This window comes from Siniperca chuatsi, linkage group LG5 (assembly GCF_020085105.1).
Source record: "Siniperca chuatsi isolate FFG_IHB_CAS linkage group LG5, ASM2008510v1, whole genome shotgun sequence".
NCBI classification, from domain to species: Eukaryota; Metazoa; Chordata; class Actinopteri; order Centrarchiformes; family Sinipercidae; genus Siniperca; species Siniperca chuatsi.
Genome location: NC_058046.1, coordinates 29,113,679 through 29,128,935, shown reverse-complemented (window position 1 = coordinate 29,128,935; position 15,257 = coordinate 29,113,679). Strand labels below are relative to the sequence as shown.

At 41.0% G+C, this 15,257-nt stretch overlaps 1 protein-coding gene across 1 annotated transcript in view; it reads left to right on the top strand.

Annotated features, from left to right (window-relative positions):
- taok3a (TAO kinase 3a) overlaps nucleotides 1-15,257 on the top strand; it is a 68,649-nt gene that overhangs the window by 4,351 nt on the left and 49,041 nt on the right. The window contains 1 exon segment of the mRNA XM_044196554.1: nucleotides 2,655-2,798. The gene's annotated coding sequence lies outside the window, so the exon portion shown is untranslated.

Below are 15,257 nucleotides of genomic sequence, written 5' to 3'. Positions count from 1 at the left end.
TGCTCTATTTTGGTATTCAAAATGAGCATTTGCAGAGAGAGCCAGAGGTGATGGAAAGTTGGCCTCTTATCATTACTGCTACACAGCACCTGACTGTGTCTGTGCAAGCATCATTTTGGATGAAACTTGTCCACACTACACCGCAGTTTTTTTTTTCTCGGATTAACCACTCTGGAGAGCACGATCAAGATGCACCATTTTTGGGTTGGAAAAATTATGGTTTAGTATTGATGGAAGGCCAAAATGAGGGGAAAAAAGGTGCATTTTCAGAAAAAGCCAGCTTAGTGTGGGTATGGCCTGACACAACCAACAGAACTGACATGGGCGTGGGGAGTTTAAACCCTTTGGCAGCAGGCTTAATACATGCCCTACTCTGTAAAGGGGTTGGATTATCTGGGTGTGAGTGAAGTTCAAAATAGGGCTGAACAATTATTCAAAATATTATCGAAATCACAACATGGCCAAGTGCAGTATCCAAATCGCAGGAGCTGCAATTTTTTGATAAAGGTAAAATGGGTCACAACATACCATTATGAATGAAGCTCTGTGGTGCTACAGAGATGCCCTGGCCTACAAATCATATTCTTCAGACGTAAGGGAACATGCTTGGTTGGTACAGACCCCGGCAAAAATCACATCATTTTATTTTTCAGTGAAAATGAAATGCAAAAATTACCATTCCCACTGAAATCGTGACTCATATTGCAATATTTATCAAAATAATTACAAATGATTTTTTTTTTGCGTATCATTCAGCCTTAGTTTAAAATATGTAGCAGAATGGGAGGTGGGTGTGGCCTCTCTTCTCAAACACAGGAGTACTGTCTCCAACACCAGCATCTATGATTTTGTACCAAATTCATTTAATCTGAACAATGATCATGGGATTTGCTCATAGAGGAAGTAAATCCACGAACAACTTTCAAATTGCATAGCAAGAAGGCAAAGCAGCATAGTATAGAACAGTGGGAAGGACATCCCCAAATTTAGATTCAAACCACATGGTGGCAAGCATCCAATATGCTGCAGAGTGTTTGAGGAAGACACTGAGTCTTAGTGTGCTCTAAGTCTGCTGTTCTGTTGCTGAGCCTAACCTCTAATCCTAATGAGAGAACATGTCCTTGTGGGAGCTGTAAATCATTGCATTAACTTCATAAAGAGGAAATAGACTCAACAAAACGGAAGCCTAAATTCCCACTGCTCAATCACAAGCATTTCTTGTTTCTGCAGGGTGCATGTCCACATGTCATTTTTATGTACTAAAGGCTACAGCTGATCTACAGTTGATCTGTACAACAAATAATCACTGCCGCCCTGTAGACAGGCTACAGTAGTTACAATTGTTTGTGTGACCTCTATGTGCCTGTTGTATCTTCTGCTTCACAGCTCTTCTAATGTGCTGCCGTGCCTAATGCAATCTCAGTTGAATCCTGACTTGTCTAATTTAAGAACGACCAGAAGGCACACGGGCAGGCTTTTGGCCTTACAGAACCTGGGCCTATATTAATTAGCATTGAAAACAGTGCTTTGGATAGCCTCCTCTGTCCTGCTATGACCTTGTAAGTGGTGTCTTACCAGAGTATGCGTCTCTTCTTTACTCCCCCTCCTCTTTACTTGTCTAGGGTCATGTAGATGTCAAAGTTAACAAGTTTACCTGCTCTGCTGTCGAAGAACCATGACAGCCCCACTAGTAGGCCCATATGTCTTATGGCTTACCACCAACCCTGTAATGAGTTTACTGGCTGTGTGCTAGGTCAGCTCTACATATCCGTGAGACAGCCATTATGATATTTTCCTAAAGTTTAAACCCTTGATGCCAGTAGAGAAAGTCTTGGCAGGTTTTGTTTTGCATCTAGGGCAACCTGTTGAAAGCACCAGTGAAAAACGCACATTTCTCCTCCCTGCTGACTAATGCATCTCAACATCTCTCACAACTCTCTGCTGAAAGTGATGAACTTTTCTCCACTTCCATGTGATGGAAGGCTGACTTTTGAAAAATATATTAGAGAATTGTCAGTTTAGCTGGTGCTACAACAGTTTGGTGGTTTATACCACGGTAGCAGTGCGCATCAAATATTAAAGCACTACTGTCAGGCTTAATGTTCTGCAGTGATCTGGTTTAGCATGTCTAATATAGGAATGCTGTCTCAGATGACAAGGAGAATTATGCCCTCCCTACCCCCACCTCTCCTCTACCAGCAGACGCATTAACACGTAGGCTACTGCTTTTAATGATGATTTCAAAAGACAGCAAAACTGCACTTCTGCAAGATCAGTCTTGTGAAGCCAGCAAGAGAGAGAACCAGTACAGATATTTGGTAACAGGATTAATCTAAAGTAGCAGTAGCACTTTATTTAATTACCCAGTTATGAGGACTGCATACACATACCCATGTTCACAGCGGGTGCATCCCTTAGCCTTCTTCTGGTGGGCATCAACGCAGTGTTTGTATCAAGACAGACTCAACCATCTATCTTCTCAATTTAATGAAATGTGTGTTTGTAAAAACGCAAACAAATGTCTTTGTTATAATCCATCTGATGGTCCATGTCCATGAAGGCCCAACACGCCAAGTCGTAATCATTAACTGTTTTATCTGCATTTACTTCTGGATTTGATGGAAACTTTGTATTTGCACCACTGACCATGATAGGAGTCACAGGGAAAAATGTGAAACTGATCTAGTCATGGCCCAGCAGCTGGTGCAGACCTGAGTCATGGCCTTGGTCTACTGAAAGCTGTCTCGGAGGGAGGAAGTCACGGCCCAACAGATGTCTCATCAACAAATGCCTCCCTAGTGAGTGTGCCGCTTCTGCTGTTCACTCGCCACCTTGCACTGCTGAAAATTGTCTTTGTCTGACCAACCGGTTTAGATCTAATGAAAATATCGTGCACATTTAAAAGACATTTATCATGGCATTTTAAATTAAATGTTATTTATATAGCGCCAGTTCACAACAGAAGTTATCTCATTGCCAGCCAAATGTAGGCTCATGTCTGAAGGCACATGCCAGCCTTTATTCACCTGGCAGGTCTAATCTTTTTTTTTTTTTCTTCACACCTTTCATAGGCTCTCTGCTAGTGTGACATCTGGCTTAACTTGTTTACCGCACGCAATACAGATGTTATATACCAAAATGCAGAACACATTGGTTGTTAAATACGTCATTCTTTGTTGTACATTACATGGACTGTTCTTGCCTCCATTGTTTTCTTCCTCAAGCATGCTAAGCTCTATTTCATAAGAGAGGCATTTTGGCAAGTCAGCCTCAGTGGGTGTGGAAGGTTAGCATGAGCGACTTGATTACAGCCCTTCATTAGGAGCGCGCCTCCAATCCTCTGGCGAGGTTGCAGCTGTGACCATGAGTTTGCCTCTCCACCCCCCTCTTTTCAACCCCCATTATGTCCGGCTACATCTGTCTCCAGCTCTCCTGTGAAAACCGCAAGCCTCTCTCTGCTCTTCCATGACTAGGCCAAGTTGAAGTGCTGGGGAATTATGGCTGCAGCCATCATCATCACCCAAAGAGACATCACCATTGCTGATGGCTGACTTGTCTTATCTCTGCCCACCACCACCCCTCCTGGGTCTGGGGCTTAATTTAGCTTGGCAGAATGAAGGAAAGGGCTTATGCAGGAGTATTTTTAGAACTACATGGTTCACTGTAACAGGGGTTTTTGAAAAATTTAAAGTGTCATGTCATAGGCTTACAATTTGCGTCTGTTCTGCTGACTCTCTCCTACTTGCAACTGGCTAGGAAAACTCCAATATGCACTGCTAGCTTAGCAGAGTGGGGCATGTCAGCAAGGCTTAGGATGCATGATTTTGATGGACACATTTGCTGATGTTAGTGGGGGTGAGGTAATACACTGCACCACACTGGTCTATTTTGGGAGCTTCCTTTGCCTGCCCAAAGCTCTTTTGTGTCTCATAGTCCTACATCATAATTTGTACTCAGCGCCTTTAGAACATGTTTCCAAACCTGTCTTTCATTTCTTTTTAAGTGTCATTGCAGAGCACATTTCACTGGTGTGTTGGTTGAGCACTTCCATGGCAACGCAGCAGTGAGCACTGTGGCCAATGTTGGTATTATTTAATGACTGTTGACAAGCTTTCATTCCTTAGCATTACCAAATGATGCAAGGCTTTTAAGGGTGATGTTGCCTGGATGAAGATTGCACTGAACCTTTTTGGTCTGGCTACCACAGAACGTAAATGCTTGAAAACTCCTCATCTGTTGGGCTACCAGAGTGTGTGCCAACCCCCCCCCCCCACAGTCCCAAGAGAAAGTAGGCCTCTGCCCAAGCTCTGTGCAGCCCTAATGCTGTGACTGGACAGCCTCCATTGGGTCAAATGGAGATTTGCCTCTGATGAATCGAGGGGATTCAGTCAGCAGTGAATCAGGCTAAATGTGATATTTATTTTTTTATTTTTTAGTTAAGTCTGTGGCTCGGCCTGGCTGAATATGTTTATCGCAGGATTCCCCACCACTAGTTTACAGTTCAAGACAACATCGAGGTTATCAAATTATGGAGGTTATGCTATTTTCTCCCATAGATGCTGCCATTATCTTACTGTATTTATCTTATTAACTGAGCTTTTCCACTGGCTGGATGTGAAGGGTGTGTCATATTGAATGAGGGAACATAGGAGTTGCACATGAGGAAAAAGAAGGCAATGAGAGCCAAAGCAAGTACTTCTGCCACCCTTTTCTTTCTTAATAATCCATGCTAGGACAGCTTTGTATGCCTTTGTGAACCCAGAGAGCCCAAGGTTGAACTATTGAGTCCAGTTAAACTGTAACTTGGAGAAAACTCTGCCAGTCAACACCCCACCCTACTACTTCCCTCACTCATTCTTGGTCTTGTTTCCTCTCTCACTCGTCATACACAAACACAAATGAACCAGATGTGCAGCACTGCTGAGCAAGGAGGCCACGAATCCTAGGATAATTGCAGGGATGATGTCGTCCCAGAGGGCAACTGAGGAAATGGTTAAATTATCAGGCCATGAGGGTATCAAAGAAGCCGATGCATGCACACGCCATTCTTGGCTTTTCATAGACGGCACGACCCTTGTCCAGCTATTGTTTCCTGTTGTGATACAGGGGCCATGTCAGATAGGAAAGCCTGTTGTACATTCTTAACCAATTCACAGGGAGGGAGCAGGAATCAGGCCAATATTACCATCAGATTAGATGTCAAGGTTCAAGTTACTGTTGTCACCAATAATCACAGGCTGGATTTTATTGCTGATGCACTTTATGATCACTGTAACACAGGATAATTAAGCAGTCCTTCATAGATTAGCATTTAAACTGTTGATTGCATCTAAGAGTTTTCAGTTGTACAGGTGTGTCAGAAAATCCACCACATTATAAGAAAATTAAAGAAGCTGGGTCTGAATACTGATACTTCCTCACACATGACTGTTATCATGGTAATGTCATGGTAATAAACATGATTGACCATAATAGATAGCAAGTGGGACTACTACATCTGACACTCCCTGACATCTATCTAGTCTAAGAGCTTTTGTCTATCTTTCTATGCCTCTCATTCATTCTCAAACCTACACACACACTCTTTCTCACTTTCTGCATCACAAATAAAGGGTTCCCGTTATTAATTTATGGCCCTTCCATTTTTCCTAACAAATATTTGCAATATAAAGATTTACCCAATTAATTATTGATTGGCAACACACACAGGACTACAGTGTTGTGTGGACTGTAGGGGTCTCTGACATCTAATCTGTGTGGTGAGATCAGGCTGCACAGCTAAAGTGGAGAATGGAGTGATATTGAAAATGTACTGGAAGGAACTAGTGACTGCTCTCCAATTCCCTTTCCCAAAGAGACAGGGTGTGAGGTTGCAGAACTTAATAGATCCCACCAGGAACAGCAAGCCTGAACAAACAGTGAATGTTAGAAATGGAGAGAAAACAGCAGAATAAATAAAGAACAGGCAGCAGGGTGATCTAGTTGTTGGACTGACACTGTCCTTTTTAAATATAAAACCTGGCTATTCCCTACAACCTCTATATTCCCTCAGACATTACTAGGCAAGAAAGGTACATACAGAGAGCTTGGCAATATGTAAGATTATGGTTATGAGCATTTGTTGAATATAGGCGAAACGATAAACTAACCCATTAATTGACAGAAAGAATATCAGCAATTATTTTGATAATCAGTTTATCATTTAAGTCATCTTTCAAGCAAAAATATCAAATCATCTGGTTCCAGCTTCTTAATTGTGAGGATTTGCTCTTTTTCTTTGAGATAATGAACTGTATATCTTTTAGGTTTTGGATTGCTGGTCAGACAAAACAAGCAATTTGATGGTATCACCTTGGGCTTTAGGAAATAAAGGACATTTATGTAAAGGGCATTTTGTAAATAATTTTCTGACATTTTCACTTTTTTTTTTAAATCTAATTGTTAATTTAAAGACAGTTATGTAATTTGTGGTAACAAAATTGCTAATATTAAACGTAGTGTTGAAACGGCTATATTAATTAGTCGATCAACAGAAAATTCAAATGAAATCCACTATAATTTTAATAATTTCCCCGTTCATGACAACTGTGAGGGGGTTGAATTTTTTTATAACTCACCTATTTAAATTATATTAAGGCTTAAAGTTACGCGGAATTAAGAACGTGGCCACTTTGAGTGACAGGTGGGTGCCCTCTTAGGTGGCTTGCCGCTAGGTGGTTCAGCAACCAGGCTTCAGCTACAGTTGGCATATTGATGCATATTGATTCTTTTTATGTAATTGGCCTGACCATCTACAACTGTATTTCTTGCATACACACACACATACAACTCTAAACATAGAATTGGCAAACACGTCATTTGATTTAATGACTTATATTAAACCACAGTACTATAATGTTGGTGCTACATTTTTTTTTTTAAGCAATTTGTGTGGGTAAAATCTATCCTCCACAGTGCATATATTATATTTTATTTTTTACTCCCCCTCTCTTTTTGTGTGTGTGTGCGCGTGTGTATATATAAAAGAGGCTTGGATGAATCAGTACAGATCTAAAAGAGGAAGAGGGAGGCTAAGTTCTGAGCCTGAATTAATTCCCAAACTAATTGCGGGCAGACTTTACAGGGGATAAAATTCTGAAATCCTAAAGTCCTAAAACCCATGGGCCCTCTCCCACTTTGTGTAAACCCCAGTGATGATGTACATAATTTATACTGTCAGTGTATATTTGAAAAAGAAGAAGAGGCAAAACACAAGGGAAATGACTCAGTGGCCTAGATGCATGTTTCCTTTTTGGGGTTTCCTCTCCTTGATTTCCTCCCCCTGTCTTTCTCTTTCATTTTGGCTGATCATTCTCTCTTTTTAAAAGGCAGAGGAGGGAAGATAGGTTGTAGGTTAGCATGCTTAGGCTTCTCCTGCTGTGTCGCATTCGATGAGGTGTAATAGCCAGTCAAATTACCCACCACCTTGCTGGTACTTCTCAAGTACTATGATGATCAAGGCATTTCTGTGTTGACTTTGACACACCAACAGCTCTTCTGTCACACTTATCAAATGAGAACAATGGGAGAACTGTCATATTAGCATTCATTGAGCAAGGCGAAGTTTGTGGTGTTTCTCTGGAACCGCTTTTAGAATTTGACACACACAACCCCCACGCCCATATCTCATTTTTTTGTCTTCTCTTCAAGGTCAACTAAAAGCCACGGGCTCCTTCAGAAAATAGCTCCCTGTGATACACTAGTGGTTGCAAAACATTTTTTATCCAGTCTATTATGAAGCTGACAGGTCTGGGAGTCCTGGCCATAAATGTATAACCGTGAATCACAACATCCCTTGCCATCGCGTGAGGCCCTAGCGAATGACTGCATGACATCATCGTTTTCCCTCCAAGAACACAGCCTTCAAGAAAGTCAAAGAGGCTGTCTCCTCCACCCAGCATATTCGTCTTACATGGAATCCATTCACTGAGCTGGGAGATTTAGAGTAGACTCGTGTTCATTGCTTTGGCTTTGTCTAGAGGGCAGTCAGTGTTGCTCTGAATTCGGCAAACCTTGGTTGGCAGATTAAGAAAAGAAGGCTGTTGAAAAAAAATTTAGATACTTCCTCAGGCAAGGGGTCTAAATCTTTATTCTCAGTCTCTTGCACCAGATCACAGAATGAGGGGATTTGCACACGTGCAAGAACAGTAGTAGATTGACTCTGCCATTCATGGCACTGGAGCACCACTCACACTTCAGGTAATGGCAGCTCACCATGTCTGTAAATTTGAGTCTCTTTAATATTTCATTATGAAAAAAACTCAAGCAAGGGGCGGCCGCATGTACTACTCAATGTAATAATTTCTCTTTTGCACTGCTTTCACTACAGAGCGTGCAATAGGCCTCTATTAATCTTTCTGCTGCTCTTGATTGGAAAATCCTGTTGGGCTTTAGAGTAGCACTTCACTATGCACAGCCCTCCCTATATACACATACGTACACACACACACACACACACACACACACACACACACACACACACACACACACACACACACACACACACACACATACATATGGAGCTGAAACTAGATCAGCTGGTGTGTACTTCCAGTCCCTCAGTCTGTGTGTCCATGCACACTGCTGATTAAATGACTATAGCACTTCATGTAATGATTACATGTGTTCTCCATGTAATGTGTGTGTGTCTGTGTACGTGTGCAAGGTATGTGTGTGTTTGCACATTTTCTCTTATACACAGTATAATTTTTAAAATGAAAACAAATCATATGAGATATATATATATATATATAATATATATATATATATATATTTTTATTTTTTTTTTTTTTTAAGGATTTGCTTCATATTGTCAAGAATATCGTTATCACAGAAATACCCTGAAATATTGTCGTATTATTTTAGGGCCATATTGCCCACCCCTAGTGTATGCACCTGAATATTTGTTTATAGTTGCACAAAATGTAGGTCTTAAATCATTTGCACTTGTGCCTTAGTGCTGAGTGCATGTGTGATTCCACAGCTATCATGTGTTTGGGTGTGCAACTGAAGAGTATTTTTGCAGCCACAATGAAAATTAACACAGCTGGGAATTGATAGTATCATAAACAGGCCCGGGTTATTGCCTAGTCAATATGGCCCATCTTGTCACCAGAGTCCCAGCTGAGTCTGGCTAGATGTGGCCAATGGCAGTGAGTGTTACACACATTGATGAAAACACAAGCACTTATAGAATGGCCTATCTTTGGCAATCACACCAGTTTAGCACCAGCAGCAGACCTATGTGTTACACAAGGTCAATAGAAACTCGTCCTCAGTGACCAAACCTAATTGACATTTACCCTTAATTGTTGTCTGTCCCTTTTTTGTGAATCAACAACATAATTTTATTTTGCCTGTAGTGGAAGCTGCTTATTCCACATGTGATTATTTTTAACTTGTAGGACATCCTAAATAAATCCCTCAGATTTTCCTTGGGTTAAATTTATTGTTACATTCCCATTTCCTTACCTAACCAATCTCCTCATGCATATTATTACCAAACTAAAGGGTCTACTTGCGATTTTTCCCTTTTTTTGTGGTAAGCATGAACTGTAAGCTGGCAACAGAGACTGAAACTAGCTAGTTGTGAAGGTGAAGAAGCACAGGCAATGGGTGTGTAAAGACAGTAATGGACACTGGCTAATGACAATTTTTGAAGTTGGAGGAGTGACAGAGGCTGCAAAAACAGAGCTGCCATTGCCATCGCTTTTTCTACTATAATGGCAATATTTGAACCAGAAACCGTTCTTGGGTTGCTTGAAGTGTTAATAGATAGAAAGGAGGTAATCACTGGCTTTTTATTTTTCCAGGCCGCTAGAATGCTATCCATCCATCAGCTTCTGTATCAAAGCATCTCTATATTAGTCATATTCTCCTTCTTGGTGAAAAATCCCACCATACTGTGTCCCATGATTTGCCTTTCACTCACCCATATTGGTAGACAAATTACCGGTGTGGAATAAATCATGGCGCCAGATTTGGCATATTTTCTGTAAACGTAACAGTCACAAGTTTAAATCCTTGTAAACGCCTTTTATGTAGATCGAATTTCCCTCAAATCATACTGCAGCTGAGAGAAAAATTTGCTTTGTTCATGTGACTGTGCTATCTTGGATTATGCTGTTTATAGTGTAAGCGTGCAATAGCAGGGGAAGTGTCCCAGTGAGAAAAGAATCTAAAAGTTGAATAATTGTTTTATTTTTAGATTATTTTTATTTTCCCTGTAGTATTCTTATAGTATTAAAACTGCAGTGCCTGAAGTTTAAATTTTGCCCTTGTTGCAATGCTAGATTTTTCTTACCACCTATGCACATTATGCATGCTGGCCAAAAACATATTTTTTAACAATATTTTTATGCCTGTGAGTATCGAGGAGTTTACGAATTTTTCATTTTTACATTCTCCAGTCGTTGGAGCCAGCCGTTGAAGTTGAAATGACCACTTAACCGGGTTAATAAAATTTGTGCAGCTATTAAAACTTACAGTGGGTACGGAAAGTATTCAGACCCCTTTAAATTTTTCACTCTTTGTTTCATTGCAGCCATTTGCTAAAATCAAAAAAGTGCATTTTATTTCTCATTAATGTACACTCAGCACCCCATCTTGACAGAAAAAACAGAAATGTAGAAATGCATGCAAATGTATTAAAAAAAGAAAAACTGAAATATCACATGGTCATAAGTATTCAGACCCCTTGCTGTGACACTCATATTTAACTCACATGCTGTCCATTTCTTCTGATCCTCCTTGAGATGGTTCTACTCCTTCATTGGAGTCCAGCTGTGTTTAATTAAACTGATTTGGACTTGATTAGGAAAGGCACACACCTGTCTATATAAGACCTTACAGCTCACAGTGCATGTCAGAGCAAATGAGAATCATGAGGTCGAAGGAACTGCCCAAGGAGCTCAGAGACAGAATTGTAACAAGGCACGGATCTGGCCAAGGTTACAAAAGAATTTCTGCAGCACTCAAGGTTCCTAAGAGCACAGTGGCCTCCATAATCCTTAAATGGAAGAAGTTTGGGACGACCAGAACTCTTCCTAGACCCGGCCGTCCAGCCAAACTGAGCAATCGTGGGAGTAGAGCCTTGGTGAGAGAGGTAAAGAAGAACCCAAAGATCACTGTGGCTGAGCTCCAGAGATGCAGTAGTGAGATGGGAGAAAGTTCCAGAAAGTCAACTATCACTGCAGCCCTCCACCAGTTGGGGCTTTATGGCAGAGTGGCCCGACGGAAGCCTCTCCTCAGTGCAAGACATATGAAAGCCTGCATAGAGTTTTCCAAAAAACACATGACTATGAGAAATAAGATCCTCTGGTCTGATGAGACCAAGATTGATCTTTTTGGCGTTAATTCTGAGCAGTATGTGTGGAGAAAACCAGCCACTGCTCATCACCTGCCCAATACAATCCCAACAGTGAAACATGGTGGTGGCAGCATCATGCTATGGGGGTGTTTTTCAGCTGCAGGGACAGGACGACTGGTTGCAATTGAAGGAAAGATGAATGCGGCCAAGTACAGCGACATCCTGGAAGAAAACCTCTTCCAGAGTGCTCAGGACCTCAGATTGGGTCGAAGGTTCACCTTCCAACAAGACAATGACCCTAAGCACACAGCTAAAATAACAAAGGAGTGGCTTCGGAACAACTCTGACCATTCTTGACTGGCCCAGCCAGAGCCCTGACCTAAACCCAATTGAGCATCTCAGGAGAGACCTGAAAATGGCTGTCCACCAACGTTCACCATCCAACCTGACGGAACTGGAAAGGATCTGCAAGGAAGAATGGCAGAGGATCCCCAAATCCAGATGTGAAAAACTTGTTGCATCATTCCCAAGAAGACTCATGGCTGTACTAGCACAAAAGGGTGCTTCTACTCAATACTGAGCAAAGGGTCTGAATACTTCAGTTTTTCTTTAATACATTTGCATAAATTTCTACATTTCTGTTTTTTTTTTTTCTGTCAAGATGGGGTGCTGAGTGTACATTAATGAGAATAAAATGAACTTTTTTTTTATTTTAGCAAATGGCTGCAATAAAACAAAGAGAAAAATTTAAAGGGGTCTGAATACTTTCTGTACCCACTGTACCTTCCTCTGAATCAACTAATGTTCCAAGTATAATAACTGTAGAGGAGTGTGTCATTATCCCATTGGCGCAAAGACATTACAATAACACTATACCAAGTACTGTACATACTAAGTGATTTGTCACGGTGTGTGGAGTATTGAGACTGGTTTAATTTTTTCTATTGAAAGTCGAAAGTCAACTGATTCTGACAGATTCTCTGTTGAACCCAGTGACCCTGGGTCAGCATTATGGATTATATTTGGCTTGTGTGTGGGCCAGTGCTTTACAGATTACACCCTGTTAACCCGCTGATTGACTGGCCCCCGTCACCCAATCCTGTCATTAACCCCTGATATGGGCTCTTTAGTCAGCAGGACCATCACCTGAGCAGGCCACAGGAAATGTGAAGGTGGAACAAAACTACAAAAGGGTTATGCTTGTCTGGAAATGTGTTTCTACTCAGATTTGTGATCTCTGACTTCTTGATAACAATTCCATCACTATTGTGTAATGAGATTATATGAGCTGAAGTAGGTGATGTTGGTGGCTAATAATTGCAATGGGATGTAAGCTAAGACTCAATAAGGCATGCATGTGTTTTTCAGCTGGGACTTTGAAGCATCCTGTGTGGTTACAGAAGCCAAACAAAGTTAAAATAACAGTGTGCAGTGAAATAGTATTACATTTAGAGTGACCTTTTTCTGGGCTGTCCACCCTTAGCACTAGAATTTCATTTTGATCAAATGGGACAAATTTACATCTCACTTAACAGGAATTAAACATTGGCTGCCATGATGGGTATACTTCTTGTTTGCTTCACATTTAAAAACTGTCCATTCCTACAGAGACAAAGATTATACTTCAGTAAACACCTTCCACTTTGGCCTTGTTGAATTCTTCCTCACAATGGCAATATCAGTAGAACAATAATGCATGAATGATTATCTTGTATGGAACCAGCTTTGGACACTTCCCACAAAAGGGCATCACCCCTACTTAGTTCACTACAGCTGTTGCATCTTTACTATCTATCCTCTGTGTTGTTATGCTGTGCAGATATTAATTTGTGCCAACTCAGTGCATTTAGGTGTGCAAAGCAAAGACACATTTTCACACGTCATAGCAGGAAAAGCACAGGTGTAACTAATAACGTTAATGATGGCTCTCCTTCATTAAGAGCTTCAGTGAGACATGTCTGTGAGCCAACATGCACAATAACAGTGACCTGGAGTTAGCACACCTAAATGCACTGCAGTCGTTATTAATGTTATTAATTACACCTGTGCTTTTCCTTCTATGACATGTCAAAGTATCTGCTGTGGAAAAGCCATTGTAGGTGAATGGAATCAAAGGCTGGTTTTCAACGCTTTGACAAATGACAACACTCAACAGTAAAGTCTCTTCACAGACATAGTGTCCTGGTTACTGAGGGTCACCCAACGGTTCCAAAGTGTGGTTGGGACCCTTCCTAAAGATCACACGGTAAATCTGAGCGGTTGTAAGGTGATTAACTGAATAGGAAAAACGTGTTCCTGGGACACAAAATGGTTGACTAAACATTTCTATAATTTTAGCTTTTTTCATGTCAAATGCTGGATAATTATGTCTGTATAAAACAATCTAAGGACAAAAATGAGTTTATCATCTGTTTAGTTGAACTGCTCATTGCTCGTATACACGCAGGTTCGCAAGTGGACATTGCTTTGTTTTAAGGGGTCACAGGCCAAAAAGTTGGGGAACCACTGGGATAAAACCTTGCTGTTGACAGTTTTCATTGGGACTATTTCTCTGCTAGAAACTGGTTCTAATGAAAAGGACCCAATTTCTCTACACTTATTCACCTATATCCCTCCCTGTACTGTAAAATTTTGCATAGCTGCGTGTGTGAGAGTGAATCTGTGATTATGATGGAATCTAGCAGTAGAGATGGAGATTCAGTCTCAACCTATTCTCCCCTTTGTGATGTCATGTACTCCCTCCATCCCTACCTCTCCTCCTTTCTCTCTTTGTCTCTCCCTTCCTTTCTCTTTTTCATCCTCTCCTCATGATCTCTTTATCGCTTTCTCTCATTTTAATCCAAAGATGCATTATTAGCACATAACACACACTCAGTCATACTTGTCCTACAAACTCTGCCCATACACGCATATATAGGAAATTGTCCTTTCACATACTCATGCTGTACACATACTCTTACTGACCCACAGCCAGAAGCTAATGTAGGATAGATTTTGCCCAAGCTGAAAAGAGAAGATCTAGGTTACGGTGCGTCTACACAGGAGGTGTTTCAGCTGCATTTTCCAGTCGTCCGTCTCACGCGCATAACCACAGTAATTGTGTATTGGGCTCTGAGCGATTCCAAAATGCGGGTGACCTACACTCAGTACTGTGCCTGAACGCATCCTATGTAGACACAGATGGAGGGCTGAATCTGCTGCTGCTGCTCTGCTATCATGCTGCTCACGTTATGCCTCCTGTGTTAGGGTGAGCCCTGGGGTGATTCAAGTGTTATTTTATGTTTATTAATTTATTTATTTCAAATTCTCCTTAGGTCAACGATTTAGGGTTGGGGGTTGCTAAGGTGCACATGCACAGTCTCTGCGTTTCGCTTCAAATTCATTGAATGGATTTCGGACATAATTTGCATAAAATTCAACACGCGAGCATGTTGGTGTTTGTTCAGTGAGTCAGCTTAGAGGAGGTGGCGCTGGTGGAGTCGTGCTTTTAAAATAATGAACTGGTACTGTGCGGGGCCTACAAGGGTTTCCAAAATAGAGTCAGACCAAAATGATTGCCCGAGAGAAAATAATTTACATAAACATCAAACTCCCACATTTGGATATGTGTTTTACTGCAGGCATGTCATGGAAGACACATGGTGCACCGGGAAGCTGTCATGATGCAGCAAAAAGTGCTCGCAAAGTAGAGTGATGAAGATATTACCAAATAATATCTGGTAGGTTAGGGTATGATTCTAATGTTTTTTTGATACTGGTACCAATAGCAGTACTTCGGCTCCAGTTCTTAAATGATCATCTTTCAAAAGCTTCGAAAGTCTTGAGTTAAAAAAACAAAACAAAAAAACAACAGCTTTTTTTTTTTTGGATCTTAAAAAAAGTTTTCAGAAATAAATATTTTTTAAGAAAT